The sequence below is a fragment of the Lolium perenne genome, chromosome 6, assembly GCF_019359855.2.
Source record: "Lolium perenne isolate Kyuss_39 chromosome 6, Kyuss_2.0, whole genome shotgun sequence".
Taxonomy (NCBI): Eukaryota; Viridiplantae; Streptophyta; class Magnoliopsida; order Poales; family Poaceae; genus Lolium; species Lolium perenne.
In genome coordinates this window covers 27,028,942-27,044,222 of record NC_067249.2, presented here as the reverse complement: position 1 = coordinate 27,044,222, position 15,281 = coordinate 27,028,942, and the positions used below count along the sequence as shown (strand labels likewise).

Here is a 15,281-nt window from a genome sequence, read left to right as displayed (position 1 = left end):
TTCTTGCTCAGCCAGAGGAATTGGATGCTTTCGCTCATTTTCAATAACCATATTGTGTAGGCACACACAGCAGTTCATCACCTCCCACATCTGATCTTTGGACCAAGTCATAGCGGGGAACCGGACGACAGCAAATCTCTGCTGGAGGACACCAAATGCACGCTCGACGTCTTTTCGGCAAGCTTCTTGTTTCTTGACAAACTCGCAAAGTTTGGGGTGCTAGGGTTCGAGATAGTCTTTACAAATGTTGCCCACTTTGGATAGATACCGTCTGCAAGGTAGTATCCTTTGTTGTAGTGCCGACCATTGATCACATAGTCCACCGGGGGAGCATGACCCTCAACAAGCTTGGAAAAGACCGGGGAGCAGTTTAGGACGTTGATGTCATTGTTGGATCCAGGCATACCAAAGAAAGAGTGCCAAATCCAGAGATCATGGGTAGCCACTGCTTCAAGTATCACAGTGCAGCTTTTTTTGTGACCCTTGTACATTCTCTGCCACGCAAACGGACAGTTCTTCCATTGCCAATGCATGCAGTCAATGCTTCCAAGCATCTCTGGAAAACCCCTAGCTTCATTTGTTGTAAGGATCCTCTGAGTGTCTTCGACAGTGGGTGATCTCAAGTAATAGTCCCCGAACACTGCTATGACGGCCCTGCAGAACCGGTAGAAACAATCAAGGGCGGTGGACTCCGCCATCCGAAGATAGTCATCTGCACTATCACCGGGAGCTCCATACGCCAGCATCCTCATAGCCACTGTGCACTTCTGCAGTGACGAAAATCCAACCAAACTAGTGCAATCCGCCTTGCATCAGAAGTAGGGATCAAAGTCTCGGATGACATACACAATTTGCAGAAATAGCTTTCTGCTCATCCTGAAACGACGCCGGAAAACACTCTGACCGTGCAATGGATTGTCGGCGAAGTAGTCGGCGTACAACATGCAGTAGCCCTCCATTCGCTGTCTCGGCTTGCACTTCCGGCGACCTGGTGCCGACCCACCACGTCGACCAGTTGCCAGTCCGGCGTACATGCTTGCCAAGCAACCGAGGATCATCATGTGCTCGTCGTCTTGGGCGGCTGCTGCCATCTCTTCTTGCATAAGCTCGACGAACATCTGCTCCTCCTCTTCGTCCGAGTCCATGGCCGGCGAGGCAAATGGACGAACACCTAACGGGCGTGGTCGAGGCAACCCGAGCCGCGAGCGACGAGGAGCAGGCCAAAGTCGGAAAACAGGCCGGCGGAAGAGCAGCCAGATAGGCCGTCATCGAAAGACGACGGAATATACGCAGGTGAGGAAGGAGGGACGGCGGAATCTGGGCAACAAGCCGGCGGGGTGGTGCCGGCGGCGAGAGAGATACGAGGGGTGGGGGAGATTTTGAGCGAGGTGGCGGTGGGGTTCGTCTGTCGAGTCACCGACAGATCGGGCCCTTCCCCGCTTTTCACTCGTCCGGAGTCCCTGATAGGTCCCCGGGGGGCCGGGGATGGCGTGGGCTCGCCGGATGGATGAAGGGCCAAATCCGGACGAAAACGAGAAACCGGGGGCGCGACTAGGCCGAATTTCGCCGTCCGAATGGAAAAAACGTCGCTCGGGGGGCCTCGTCGGGGGGACGAGTGGAGATGCTCTAAGCTCGACTGAAGTTGACAAAAGCACAACAAGATTACAACATCAGAGAGGTCCGCACACACAAACGAAAGAGAGCTCAATCTCAATGATTTCTAATACTGTACATACGAGTTGCGCTATAGTTGTATTGCAATTACGCGGTAAGTTAAGTGTTGGAGTCAAACTTTTTTTTTTTTGAAAGGGAGGCACGTTTCAGCCTCTGCATTGATCGATGTATGCGATCTTTGTCACCTTATTATAAAAAACATGTTTACAATAGATTACATCAGTTTGCGAAAAAAAAACATAATAGATTACATCATGAATATATACAAAATAGAGAAAACATGAAATGACTCTACACTAACATATTATAGTAAGAATGAAACGTCAACTGCGTTGACTATATATATCCCGTGAATCCTTCTCTAGCCGGTTGCACCGAGTAACCAAACCCTTGCGCTTCTTTGTTAATCGTAAGAAGGATCACAAACGGATCCAATGTGTAACCAACAGAACTACCTGCATAAAACATGTTGATTTGCATTGTTAAAGATATAATGATTTCTAATATTTCATATGGCCCAAAGTAAAGCACAGTCACAAACTTGGATTTGCACTTTACATTTTTTCCAACCCCCGCTAGCCAGTTCTCAAACAGATTTATTATATTAATGAACGGGATAATATTAAATGCTAGATGAACAATTCATCAGCTAAAGGACATTCAATGAACATGTGTTGTATTGACTCATGATCACAAAAACAAAGCACCTTTTACTTCCATACAGATTTTGTTTAGCTAGATTATCTTCTGTAAGCAAAAAAATTTGCCGTAAAAACAACGTAAAAATTCTTATCTTAAGTGGTACTTTCATTTCCAAATATATTTACAAAAGATACAATGATTCGACCATAAAAGTACAGGATGGTGTTAACTTTCAACGAAAAACATCCATCTGTGTGGACAAACAAATATGCATCAAACTAGAGCATAAGTGGATCCCTATTACCCACAAGCATATGCCTAAAACCTATGTTCTCGAAGGCACCTGAGACATAACATTAGAAACAAAAAGTGGTTTTATGTGGACTATGTTATATAAAGATGAATATTGTTGGGAAAGAGCCATGTCTCCTAGCCACGTATATTCCAAAAAGACCAGTGTTCTCACCACTGCCTAAGATGAAAACACCTCTTTAGAAAAACTCTTCTTTAATTTTCATAATACCTTTTCAAAAGGGGGAGCCCGAAGACTTCACCTCCACTTGAAACAAGGATTTAGAATAAAGATATTTATTATGCCATTTATGCATTTACTCATGTCAGGCCCCTTGTTCCGTCAAGAGTTTATTAAGTCAATTTCTCAATAAACACTTCTTTTTTATATCTAAAACTTCCACTCCAAGTTCCTTTGGTTCTTTGGTCTACAAATGATGTTCCATGGAGTTAGTTTATACTTTCTCTTATGTCCACCACTTTAACAAAAAAAACGCGATCTAAAATAATATAGTTTTTCCTTACCTTTTCAGGTAATTTAAAGAAAGATAGCATATAACATATATAGGCACCGTGCTTAGCGAAAACAAGTTATAGGTTAGACACAAGATTGAGTTTTCGGGGACGGTCTGGCGCCTGTAGCAGGGTGCTACACCGACATGACGTTTTTTTATATCTGATGTGTGCTTACATCTCGATGGGCTTGTCGTTGATGATACTATGGTAGTACTTGGGGAGGAGCGCCGATTAAGCATGCCACACATGAGGGTTAGCCCCCCCCCCCCCCCCCCCCCCCGCCGCTCGTTGTCTTAAGTGCGATGAGTTGAACCTATCTATTATCTATCACAGTAGGAGAACAACATGAATTGTAGATCTAAAAATACTCACGGTAACAAATTCAATCATAAAATAAGATAAATCTTGGACAAGCAAAATGTTATAATCCACCTCAATGTGAAATGCCACCTAATGTTTCACTATCATGTCAAAGAAAGTCGATGTCAAAGTCCATTGAGTGCTTTGTATCTTCTTATCATGACCTAGTCACTTTTCTATCATTCCCATACATGTCAGGTTCTATGTGTGAGTTTACCGACTAAGGAGAATGTCTTATTTTATCCATGGTTTCCATATGAATGGTATGAAGTCTGGGTTTAAGTTGAAAGTTGTGGTCTTTTCTTCTGTTTGCAATTACAACGAGTATACACCTATATGATCACATCTTTAATGGGTCTTTGTAGCAGTTGACATGGTCCGGGGATAAGTTGGTGAACATACATTTATATTGGATGCATCGACCTATGTCCAATTGTGATCACATTGTTTTGAGCTCAAAACAATACGAAAAGTTGTCGAAACAAATGCTAGTGTTGATTTTATTTATTCTTCAATGTTATCTGTTTGGAGATATTAATATTGGTCATCGCTGAGAAACGAACAAAGAATGAAGAATGAATCACCGTTGAATTGAAAACAAACAAGGAAATATTAACAGGAGGAAGGGCTGAAAATCGTCCGCTGCTCTGAGTTCAAAGTTTTTTTTTTTGAGAATTCTGAGTCTAACGCACGGGAACTGCTATACGCCGACCTGGTCGGCGCGTGCGGGGTGCCGCACACCTCCAGCGACCAGGTCGGGTGGTTTGGGCCACGGCCCATTAGCTCAGGTTCGATTTTTTTTCTTTTTTTTCTTCTTCTATTTCTTCTGTTTTTTTTCTGTTATTAATATTTTTCTTTTTCAAAATCTATTTTTTTTATGAAATTAGTTTTCAAGATTTTTTAAAAATATGAACATTTTTAAGTTCAACAGTTTTAAAATTTGAACGATTTAATATTTTGAATATTTTTTAAAAATTAATTTTTTAAAAATTTGAACATTTTTCACGTTTGAACGGTTTTTAAATTTGAACATTTTTCATGTTTGAAAAATTTTCAAGTTTGAACGATTTTTAAATTTGAACGGTTTTTAAATTTGAACATTTTTCACGTTTGAACGATTTTAAATTTGAACGGTTTTCAGATTTTGAACGATTTTCTACATTTGAACATTTTTTAAATTTAATTTTTTTAAAATATTTCTTTTTTCGAATCTGAAAAATAAAAGTAAAAAAAGGAAACAGAAAAAACGAAAACAAAAAGTAGAAAACAGAAAAAAAAAGAAACAAAAAAAAAAGAAAAATTGCAAAAAAAGGCAGCCCGCACCTAACTGAGCCGGGCCGTACCGCGTGTGGGGGTGTGCAGCGCGCGGTACGCGCCGATCTGATCGGTGTATAGGGTTTGACTAACGCACACGCGCATCTTTGTGGATTATGCCCAAACTCACGATAACAATCATGCCGGGCTTTTTGCAGGCCCATGAGGCCAAAGGCCCGTTTAAATCTTGACCCATCTCCTACTCGTCTATATAACTCGACCAGGCGCATTGCCGTCAAATCAGCACCTTGCTAGGGTTTAGAACCAACGCCGCCGCCCGTCAGCCCCTGCCCAGGGACGCGCTAATGGCGCCGCCTTCTACGTTTTGTGTCTTCTTGCTAGGTTGTCGCTGATTTTTCTGTCCTCGTCGTCTTGATCTTGTTGCCGTGTTGATTGTGCCGTGATGATTGCTTACTTCTGACACCTCTTGTACGAGAGGCGCCTCGATGCGCTTCGCTGAGCAGATTGCAGCTATAATGTCTGAGCACAATCACACGCTAATTTTCTTTATCTATGTATTTGCAAGAACTTCTGTGCTTGTTAGATCTGTTGCCGTGATGAGCACCGCTTACTTCTGACACCTCTTGTATGAGAAGGGACTCGTCCCTTCCATGAGCAGATCAAGCAACCCTCTGAGCTCCAGCTCTTCTTGCTGTTAATGTTCCTATGTTGTTAAATTTGTGATGTCTTCCCTGACATAATGGGTAACCCAACATGGTCTCTGCTTTTATGCTTGGATTGATCCCCTTTTAAAAAGTGAATTGGTGTTTGTATTGAAATCTGGTTTGAATAATTAGCAGCTATGATGATCATCGCTTCTTCTGACACCTCTTGTACGAGAAGTGTGCGCACTTCGTTGAGCAGAGTATAGCAAACGTCTGAGCTGCGCCTTATCGTTGCCTATTTCCCCAATCTACATTTGTTACATAGGGCTCCAGCTTGCAGCTTTCATTTGGTAACCTATTACATTCGTCATGAAGTTCATTGCTCATAATTTGGTCTTGTTTTGCGTCTTACCTTCGTTCGTGTTCTCTGTGATGATGAAAACAGATGACGAGTCTGATGTAATCCATTCTATTACACCATGTGGACAAACGAGGCATTTGTCTGAGAGAACGCTGACTGTTTAGTCTTTACATTGCTAGTTTTTCACGGCAGTTTGAATTTAATTTTGTGTTTTTGGCTTAACGAGTAAAGAAATGTTTTTTCAGAAACGAGTAAAAAAACTGTTGTATACCCATACATATTTCAATACCCAGCCAATCTCGATTGCAAAAGGGCAAATCTTATAGCATGTTGTATGATAAGTTGGAAAATCCTTGTCAGCTACAGGAAATGTGAAACATCTAGTCCATTTACTTGCAGCAGTGCATGTCTGCTAATTCTGTTATGCTGTACTTATGGCTAGATTTTAGAATTTTGTAGTAATTCTTCCGATAGTGTAAGCTTTGTAGCAAGTTTACAGGAGTCAAAGCAGAGTTCTTCTGTTATATTTGTATGTAAATTGAATATATATAATGCATCTTCTGCAATATATTTATTCTGCAGATTAACTTGAGATGTTTATCAGGGCATTTGGCTATGTCCTGCAGTTCAACTGAGAAGTTTTTCCTGTAATCTTTCTGTAGTTTATACGCAACCATTGTTACACGAGTCTGGGAGCAGTGCCAGCACTTTGCTGTGCTTTGTATGTTGTATGTAAAAGTTGACTGTATAGCAAACAAAGTTTTGAAATTAATATATTCCCTTTATTGAAAAAATAGCACACAATTTGCAATACATTGTTCTTCAGCTTAGAACTGCTGTTTGTTGTTGCTCCTGCTGATTCAGCTTTTGCTCCTCCAGTTCCGTCAACTCAATGGCTATACACCACTTGAAGATCCACTTGGTGATTATTCAGACACAAATGCAACCGGTGAAAACAACTACCCTTCCAACTACACTCGTCGTATAAACTGTCCACGGGGCAACCCTAAGAATCTCAAATATTCACTTTGAGCATAATTTCCGTGAAGCAAATTCTCTGGCTCACGAAATTGCTAGGAATGCCCGGAATATTGATCAGCAAGGTGTGGCTTGAGGAGCCAATTGATTTTATTTTACCGTTTTTAGTTAAAGATGTAACTTTGGTTTTGAATGAATAAAGAGAGGTTTTACTGTAAAAAAAAACTAAGAAGCAGCAAAGTACCAAGATGAGTGTCAATGATGAAATCACAGCTACGATGATATCACTTTGGGACACTTGTTGCCACGGCTCCTCCTCATATATCGTGGCAGCGACTAGAGAATATCCCATTGACATCTTATCAAAGAATTATCTTTGGTGAGGAATATCCCATTGACACCTTATCAAAGAATTATCTTTGGTGAGCATTTATCTTCTAAGGAGAATGAAACTTAGCTAGCTGGTTGTGCAATGCAAGTGGTGGTACTTTGCATGCGTGGTTCTTCAAGTTCTTAGGGCATCTCCAGCGGCGCGACGCATTTCGGACGTCCAAACGGACGCGTCGTGTCTGTTTGCGTCGGGCGAAATGGTCGAAAGTGTCCGGGTGTCCGTTTGCGTCGGGGGTGGCTCCAGCGGCACGACCCATAATTTTTTTTTCATTCATACGCCATAATTTACATGATAATAAAAAGGACATAAAAAAGCCAGAAATGGGTTGGGTGCTAAAATAGGCGCTGTCTACTGGTCGTCGTCGCTGACGAGGTCAATCAGCTGCGGCGTCGGCCATGAAAGCGCGTACGCCGGCGGTGGAGGAGGTACCGCCGCACGGGCAGGAGGCTGTGGCCAGGGATCCCACGCTGGAGCAGCAGGCGGAGCGCGGACGTTGGAACGCGTCAGCGTGGCCGGAGGAGTCGCCGGCCTCCCCTGCGCGAGCGCCGACTCGCGTGAGCCGGGATTGCGAGCCCGTCCCACAAAGCGAGCTCGTTGAGCTCGTCCTGCTCGCTGTTGGCGAGTGCCATGGCAATGGCCCCCTCCTCCGAAATGTCCGGCGGCTGGTTCTCCGGATCCCACGCCGGTCCGCCGTCGTCGTGGTCGTACTGCGGCATGGTCACGTCGCCGTCCTCGTCCTCGTCGCCGTCCTCGTCCGCGTCCTCGTGGTCGTTCTCTTCTTCTTCGGCGGCGATCTCGCGCTCGAAGTAGTCTACGTCGGCGAGGTAGGCAGCGCGGCGCCGCGCATCGAACTCCCACGCCCCGAAGGAAATCCAGTTGTAGGAGTTTAGCGCGTACGCCGGATCCTCCCGCAGATCCGGCGGCAACACCGCGCGGCGGCGCCGCACCTCGTCGCACCGCTCTCGACCCGAGCGCGGCACGGGGGGACCGGCACGCGCCGGGAGTTCAGGTACCAGCCCCCTCCCGGCAAGTTCGCGTCCGGCCATGGTACCGGCCGGTTTTCCTCCCATAGCTGCCAAGCGAGGTCAACGCGGACGTACCGGCCGACCCGTGCTTTCTTGCCGGAACGCGAGCCGCTAGTCTCCTGGTCGTTCTTCGTCTTCCGGAACGGCCAGCATTTCTTCCCCATGGCGTCAGTGTGGTGGCTACTGTGGGATTTTGCCAATGGTTTTGGTCGGGGAAAGGGGCGCCGGCAGCATCCCTTTAAGGCTCCGACGCCATCTCGCCTTCAATGGCCTGCCAGTGCAACGTCTACTAGCTGCGCACGCTCGCGGAAGCCGAGGCACGCCATTAACGCGGCCCCTGCAAAGGCTGCAGCGCGCCGCCCAGAAGTAATACCGCGGAAGACGAAGCAGTTGTGCCGCTGCCAGGCGGGCCCGGTGGGGAAGCGAGCGGACACTTTGCGCGTCCGCCGAGACGCAAACCTGGCGCATATTTGGGCCAGGTTTGCGTCTCCGCGGACAGCCCGGTCATTTTGCGTCGCCCCGCTGGAACATGCCCCATACGCATTTCCGGTCACGGCGGACGAAAACGGTCGCTCAACGACCGTTTGCGTCGCGCCGCTGGAGATGCCCTTATGAGAGAAGGAAGGCTTAGAGCATTTCCAGAGTGCTCCAAAGCGTCTCCTATCCTTCGTGCCGCGTTTGGCGGACGTCGTTCCCAGCTACGTCCCCAAACATGCCCTCAAAATTTTAAAATATTGTATTTTTATTTTAATAGATAGAAGAAATTTGTAGCTACGGTGAGAACCAACCTGAGGTTGGGTGGTTAGGAGGGTGGTTGTACCCTCAGCCCACCAGAGTTCAAATCCCAGATTTGACATCTGTGTGTCTCATTAAGGCGGAATATTCATTCAGTGGGAGGCGACGTTCCCGTCGACAGCGAGGCGCCTGTGGTGACTTCGTCAATTTCAAGATCCAATCCGCCGACTCAGTCTTTCGGAGGTGCTCATAGGGGTAGGGTGTGCGTGTGTGCGTTCATAGGGGTGAGTGTATGCGCGTGTATGTGAGCGTCTACGGTTGTACTGTGTTTCTCAAAAAAAAAATTTGTAGCTACGGTGTAGATAACGCTGTACTAATTCAAAGCGTTGCAACATAAACAAATTACATATAATTTTTTTGAAAACACATAAACAAATTACATATACAAATTACATATACAAATTTTGAATTTTTTTAACTACTTCTTTGATGGCCCGCCTCGTCGTCCTCACGGTGGCGCTTCCTGCTCGTCACCTCTTCCGAAGAGGCGGTGTCATTCGACGCGTCGAAGAAACTTGTGTCCTTCTCGTCGTCGACGGTGCTCGCCGGCTACGCCTTCGCCTTCGCCCGGGCCGCAGCCGCCTCCTCAGCCTCTTCCTCCTCCTCCTCGGCCTCCCATTCCTCCTCGCTGTCCGGCGGCGGGGAACCATCGCTGCTAGGCGTTTGTAACACCCCAAATTTCAAAACAAAGTGAAAATGAATTTCCTTTTTCCAAAAATGAGAACCAACAAAAACTTTTCTTAAATAGAGTGCTATGCATAGTGCTCATACCTATTACTTGTGTTTTTGCCATGATGAGTGTTATTATGCTTATGTGATAAACCCTAAAATCCTAAAGTGATCAAGTGAAGATCACAAACCAAATGAAATTAAAAGAGAAAGAAATCAAATAAGAAAAAACCCTAAACCCTAACCTTCTCAAAAATCATTTGGATCTATTTTGAGAAACCTAAATTAAAGAAAAAAGCCATATGTGGGCCTATAGCCTTAATATGTAAATCTTGAACCCTACCTTTTCTTACTTTGCTAAATAATGGTGAACCATTGCAAAAACTTACTAAACCCTAAACCTCATCCCTCTTGTCATCACTCTTTGAAAAATAAAATAAAAAGAAAAGATCTTATTCAAGAAAAAGGCATATGCAAGCCTATGACTACTGTTTGAAATGATGAGCCTTGCTTTGTCTACCTTGAGTAGATGAATTGAAATACCTCAACCCACTCAACAAAGCACCTACCAATCAATTCAAGTGAGAATCAAAATAAAATCCAACATATGCATATAGGCATATGTGGCACTTAGCCAAATTATCAAATCTTGACCTAGCCATTTCCATTGCCTCAAAATGGTTTTAACCTTTCACCTAACTCAATCTAATACCAAATAAACCTCACTCTTGTCAAAATGAAGCAAAGAAAAATAAAAGAATAAAAGTTGGAAATTCACAAAACCCTCACATATGGCTTATGCCATTTTTATAAATTTTGACCCTAGGCCAATATGGTCTTCACCATTAGTTGAACAATGTTACTAAACACTTATTACAACTTTTGGAATCAAAGAAACACAAATCAAATGAATTTCAAACTCAAATTTGGCTCACATATGATAATTGTCAAATCTGCCATTTTTAGTCTGATCACTACTTTGAGCCCTTGCAATTCAAAATTTTCAAACTAAACTCTCTCAACTCTTTGAACCTCATCCAAGACAACATCAAGGTGAACACTTTTTGTAAAGATCACCATGCCAAATTCCTTTTAGATCAAATACTATGCTCATCCAAAGTTGCAACATTTTATTAAGTGGAACAATCTCCCCTTAGTCATTTTTGCAAATCTTTGAATTAAACTTTTCCACCACCACACCTCAACTCCTCTGGTCATTTCTAACTCAACCAAACACACATTTTTCAAATTGGGCAACCTTGTGAATTCACTCAAAAATTGGACAAATTGGCAATTTTCAAACATGACACTATTTGACACTATTTCAAATAGTGTCCTATCTAACCCTAATCTACCCCAAACTACCCTACTTGGTTCCCCTGTCCCCTCTCTCCCTACACCAGCACAACCACCCTAGGAAACCAACCCTAGCGTGCATGTGCATGGCCATGCCGGCCATGTTCTTCCTCCTCTTCTCCCTCTCTTCCTCAGCTCTGGCCCCCTTGTCAAATGAGACCACCTCGACCTACTGCAACCCCCTATGCCCACCATGGCCGGAGAGGAACCTCACACGCGTCAGGCAACGCGCGCCCAGAGCGGCCCAGGCAATGCCGATCACGGCGTGGGCACGCCCCAGAGCACGCCACGGGCAGCTCAGAGCACCACCTGCCGCCGTCAACCCAGGCCCCCTCTCGCTCTCTCCCTTCACCAAATCGCTCCACTGGACGACCAGCGCCCGCCAGACATGCTCCATGCCCCGCGCAAGCACCCTTGCCGATGACCAGCTCGCCGATATTCCGCGTCCGTGCCGCCAGACCCTGACATCGCGCTCGCTCACCAGGTCGTCCCCCACCTAGCTAGCACACGCCCTAGCATCGCCTAGATGCCGTCTACCTAGCGCGCATGTCGCCTTGCCCCTTCGAGCCCCAGAGCGGCCGCTCCATGCTCGAGCTCGCCGCACCTCCGCGGACCTCCTCGCCTCCATAAATAGAGCACCCCCTGAGCCGAATTCCACACACTCCTCGCTTCCCCTCTTCCTCCTGAGCATCCTCCACTCCTCCCCCATCCACATTGGCCGCCGGAGCAAGCCAATTCGTCGCCGGAGCCCCGCCAGAACACCTGCACGCCGCCGTCGATTGCGACCACCCCAGACGCTCCCAGGACCACCACTGGAACCGCCGTCATCGACAACCTCGAACACCGTCGACGCCCTGCCTCGCCGACCGCCGGAGACCTCGCTAGCATCAAACCCTCGCCGCCAGTATCTCCCCTCTCGTCGACGTAGACGACGCATGTGAGCCGTCGATCCTTGTTCTAATCGTGTGTCTGAGAGTGATCGGTACCGTTTCGGGTTTTATGACCCGCTGACAGGCGTGCCCCACTTGTCAAGCGGCCTGCCGCGCGAGATGCGCTGTTGGGCCAGCCCAACTCCCTCTCGCCCGTTTCGGCCCGTTATTTTTCCCGCGCAGCCCATTTATTTCAAATCTAAAATTCTGTTTTAAATTCAAATAGCTCACAGATGCTTTGTTTAAATTTAAATAGTTTCAAATCTACTGCACCAAATTCAACAAATTTTATATTGTTGGAAAGCTTATGAAATTATCTAACCAACCCCACTGGTCCCACTTCAAAATCTTGTGTAGAATTAATGTGACAAAAATAACAAGTCAGGGACTTTTGCACATTCAAATAAATCTTAAAAATCAACCAATTTGAATGTTGAAGTAAATCCAATTGCTATAATTCACATTTCACTTACACTAATTGTTTATGCAAAAATATGGTATGGTTACCTTGAGTGATCATGGCCCAAATTTAAATAAAGGACTATATGGCTATTTTAGTTAAGTGATATTGTCCAAAACTATTATGCAAATCATATGAAGTGTTTCACCTCATTTAAATCTTGTCCCAAGTACTTTCATATGAAGTTTGAACCCCTGGTCAAATACTCTCACATGAAATACTTGGAGATTTTAAATCATAAAAGGCATTATTAAATGGTATGAGGTATTCTACCTCATTTAAATCATTTTCTCAAATAATGATGATGAATGGTTGACTTAGGTCAACATGATTTCATGTATGATTGTTTGAGGAAGTTAAATCTTAAGAAGATTAATTGAGAGGAAATTATTCCTCAAAAACTAAATGGAAACTATCATTTACATATGTAATGAGAGGAAATTATTTCTCTAACCCTAAGTAAGAAAATCATAGATTAATTCTTGGTAGCAATGCTAAGTGATGATGCTAGATCATTTGGAGTGAGCCATTAAGGCTAATTAAGGCTACTTAAGTATTGTCTGGTGATGGTATCCTCGTATTCGTGTATAGACGCTAGTACCGGAGAATACCAGGAAGAGGAAGGCTTCTACCCAGAAGAAGAAGAGAACTTTGATCACCTCAACAACCAAGGCAAGCTAACACCAATGCAAGCTAGACTATTGCAAGTTAAAATGTTGCAAGCTAATATTCTTGCAAAGTGCAAAGCCCTTTGGGACAAGGCACCATGAGTCTTATCTTTTCTTACATAAGCCTATCCCAAGTTTATACATTACAAGCTTTTACTTGTTTTCTCAAGAGTTTGTTTTTATAGTTAACTTTGGTCAAAGTAAGGAAGTTTACTAGAGTAGTAAAGTTAGTCTCAATCAAGCAAAGCAAGGTAGCACCCCTCATGATTTAGAGCTAGTGCTAATGAAATAAAACTTGACTACTCTAGATGGAAACAATGTGACTTGAACTGAATTTGAAACCTTGGAATGATGAAGCATTCCATTGAATGATTTTTGAAGGTGAATATGACCAAGAGAAGATGGTGATTTTTGATAAAAATGATATTGGTTTGAATGCGATACCTTTCCAATAGTAAGTACCCCCACAATACATGATTATGGGTAGAGCTTAACTGGAAGTTTATGCATCTTAGTATGGGTTCCCTCTGAACACACATCATAGGGGTTATGCTTGAGGCTGCCTCTGTTGTTGAGAAAAGATGTGAATTGAGGTGAATTGTACGGCCAAGCCCTGTGCAGTTCCCAGGTTGACAGTTGGTCTTCACTGGGAGGCCAAGCTCATGGGGAGAGGTGCTCATACTAGGATTTGTAAGTGAAAGGTTATGATTGATGATCCGCGTACTGTGTTACGATGATTCGGGGTAATCCCGACAGATGAAATCAAATGTTGTGGCACAATTGTGCAACCTCTGCAGAGTGTAAACCTATTCGAATAGCCGCGTCCACGGTTACGGACGGTTGGAAAGGCCATACAGTTTCCGATGTCATATTTTTGAAAAATGATGTTGAAAGAAGATGGTGAAATGAATGGTGGTGAATTGAATTGAAATCACCACTTGAATGGTGGGAATGACACTAATGTTCCCACTTGAGTTAGTTAGCACTTGAATAAGTCTTTTCTCAAAAACTTGTGAACTAAAATTGGCTTTATGCAAAATAAACTAGAGCTTAGCACCCCCCTTACTAGAATTATTAGTACTTACATTAGTATTAATTTGTGAGTACTTTAAAGTACTCACGGCTGTGTCCCTGACTATTCAAATGGCCAGACTATGAAGAAGAGCAGCAGTACCAGGAGGACGGACAGCAAGACGCCTACGACAACTAGGGAATCTTCTGACGTCAGACGTTGGCCTGTGGACTAGAAAGCCTTGTATCTTACGCTTCCGCTATGAACTTGTGTTTGTTCATTGATCAATAGATCAACTATTCGTGTAATATGGATGATGTGATTCCAATTGTAAGACGACTATGGTATGTAATGAATGATGACTATGATATTCAACTGTTATGTCTCGCAACAACAATATTCCTGGGATTGCGATGTATGGCATAATAGGTATCTGGACTTAAAAATCCGGGTGTTGACAGCGTTGCAACTTTGTTCCACCAAGGGCGCCATCCCGACGGCTTACCCTCGCTGTCGGTTTATGATGGCAACTGAGAGAGGTCACTCATTGTGAGAGAGGAGAGGAGAGATGAATGGCGCCAGCCGGTTGTAGATCGGAAAGCGCATACGTAGGGATCTTATTGAGCGCGGATGAATGGCGGCGCAAATATCGAAGAGAGCGGCGATTGCTCTTCCGCGGAGTTCGCGCTCCATTTCGGCGGTTCGCGCGTCGACCGATGTGGTTGCCACTGCGACGGTTCACCTTCCTGGCAACTGCACCGTCGCTAGGTAGGCGGCGGTTGAGCGTCCGTTCGTGAGTCGCTGACGCGTCAGGCCCGCGTCTCCTGCCCTCGCATTTCGTTGTGTCTGGTGTGCCCGAAGCGTCCACTACGTTGCGGGGATAGGCTCGGGGCACCGGACACCGTATGGACCACGCCAGACGGAAAGAGTCTTTGGGACACGCGGCTGGGAACGAAATTTTATCTAGCGCGCCACAAATCACTTGGGGGCCGCTTTGTAGGACGCGGCTGGAGATGCTCTTAAATCTGTGAACACTACAAGTTTGTTGCAACCTCGTTTTGTCTTTGTGTGGTACTCACATAACGACTAGAACTTGTTTAGTTAGAATGCTACTTTTGTTGCTTATCAATGTTTGCTGAATAGAGCTTGATAACTGAATGCTCTAAGTTCTGTAATGAAATTTGAACTACTGATAATCTGTTTAGCATATTTTTGGTTCAACTATTATCTGTAAT

At 44.8% G+C, this 15,281-nt stretch overlaps 4 non-coding genes across 4 annotated transcripts; all 4 read left to right on the top strand.

Moving 5' to 3' along the window:
- Positions 1 to 5,193: 5,193 nt before the first annotated feature.
- LOC127311013 (small nucleolar RNA snoR1) lies at positions 5,194 to 5,284 on the top strand. The gene has a single exon (XR_007857507.1). It is a non-coding gene; the product is annotated as a small nucleolar RNA snoR1 (small nucleolar RNA).
- A 63-nt stretch (positions 5,285 to 5,347) lies between these two features.
- Positions 5,348 to 5,436, top strand: LOC127311011 (small nucleolar RNA snoR1). Its single transcript, XR_007857505.1, has one exon. It is a non-coding gene; the product is annotated as a small nucleolar RNA snoR1 (small nucleolar RNA).
- A 159-nt stretch (positions 5,437 to 5,595) lies between these two features.
- On the top strand, positions 5,596 to 5,682 carry LOC127311012 (small nucleolar RNA snoR1). Its single transcript, XR_007857506.1, has one exon. It is a non-coding gene; the product is annotated as a small nucleolar RNA snoR1 (small nucleolar RNA).
- Positions 5,683 to 5,826: 144 nt separating this feature from the next.
- On the top strand, positions 5,827 to 5,913 carry LOC127311068 (small nucleolar RNA SNOR75). Its single transcript, XR_007857559.1, has one exon. It is a non-coding gene; the product is annotated as a small nucleolar RNA SNOR75 (small nucleolar RNA).
- The last annotated feature ends 9,368 nt before the right edge of the window (positions 5,914 to 15,281 follow it).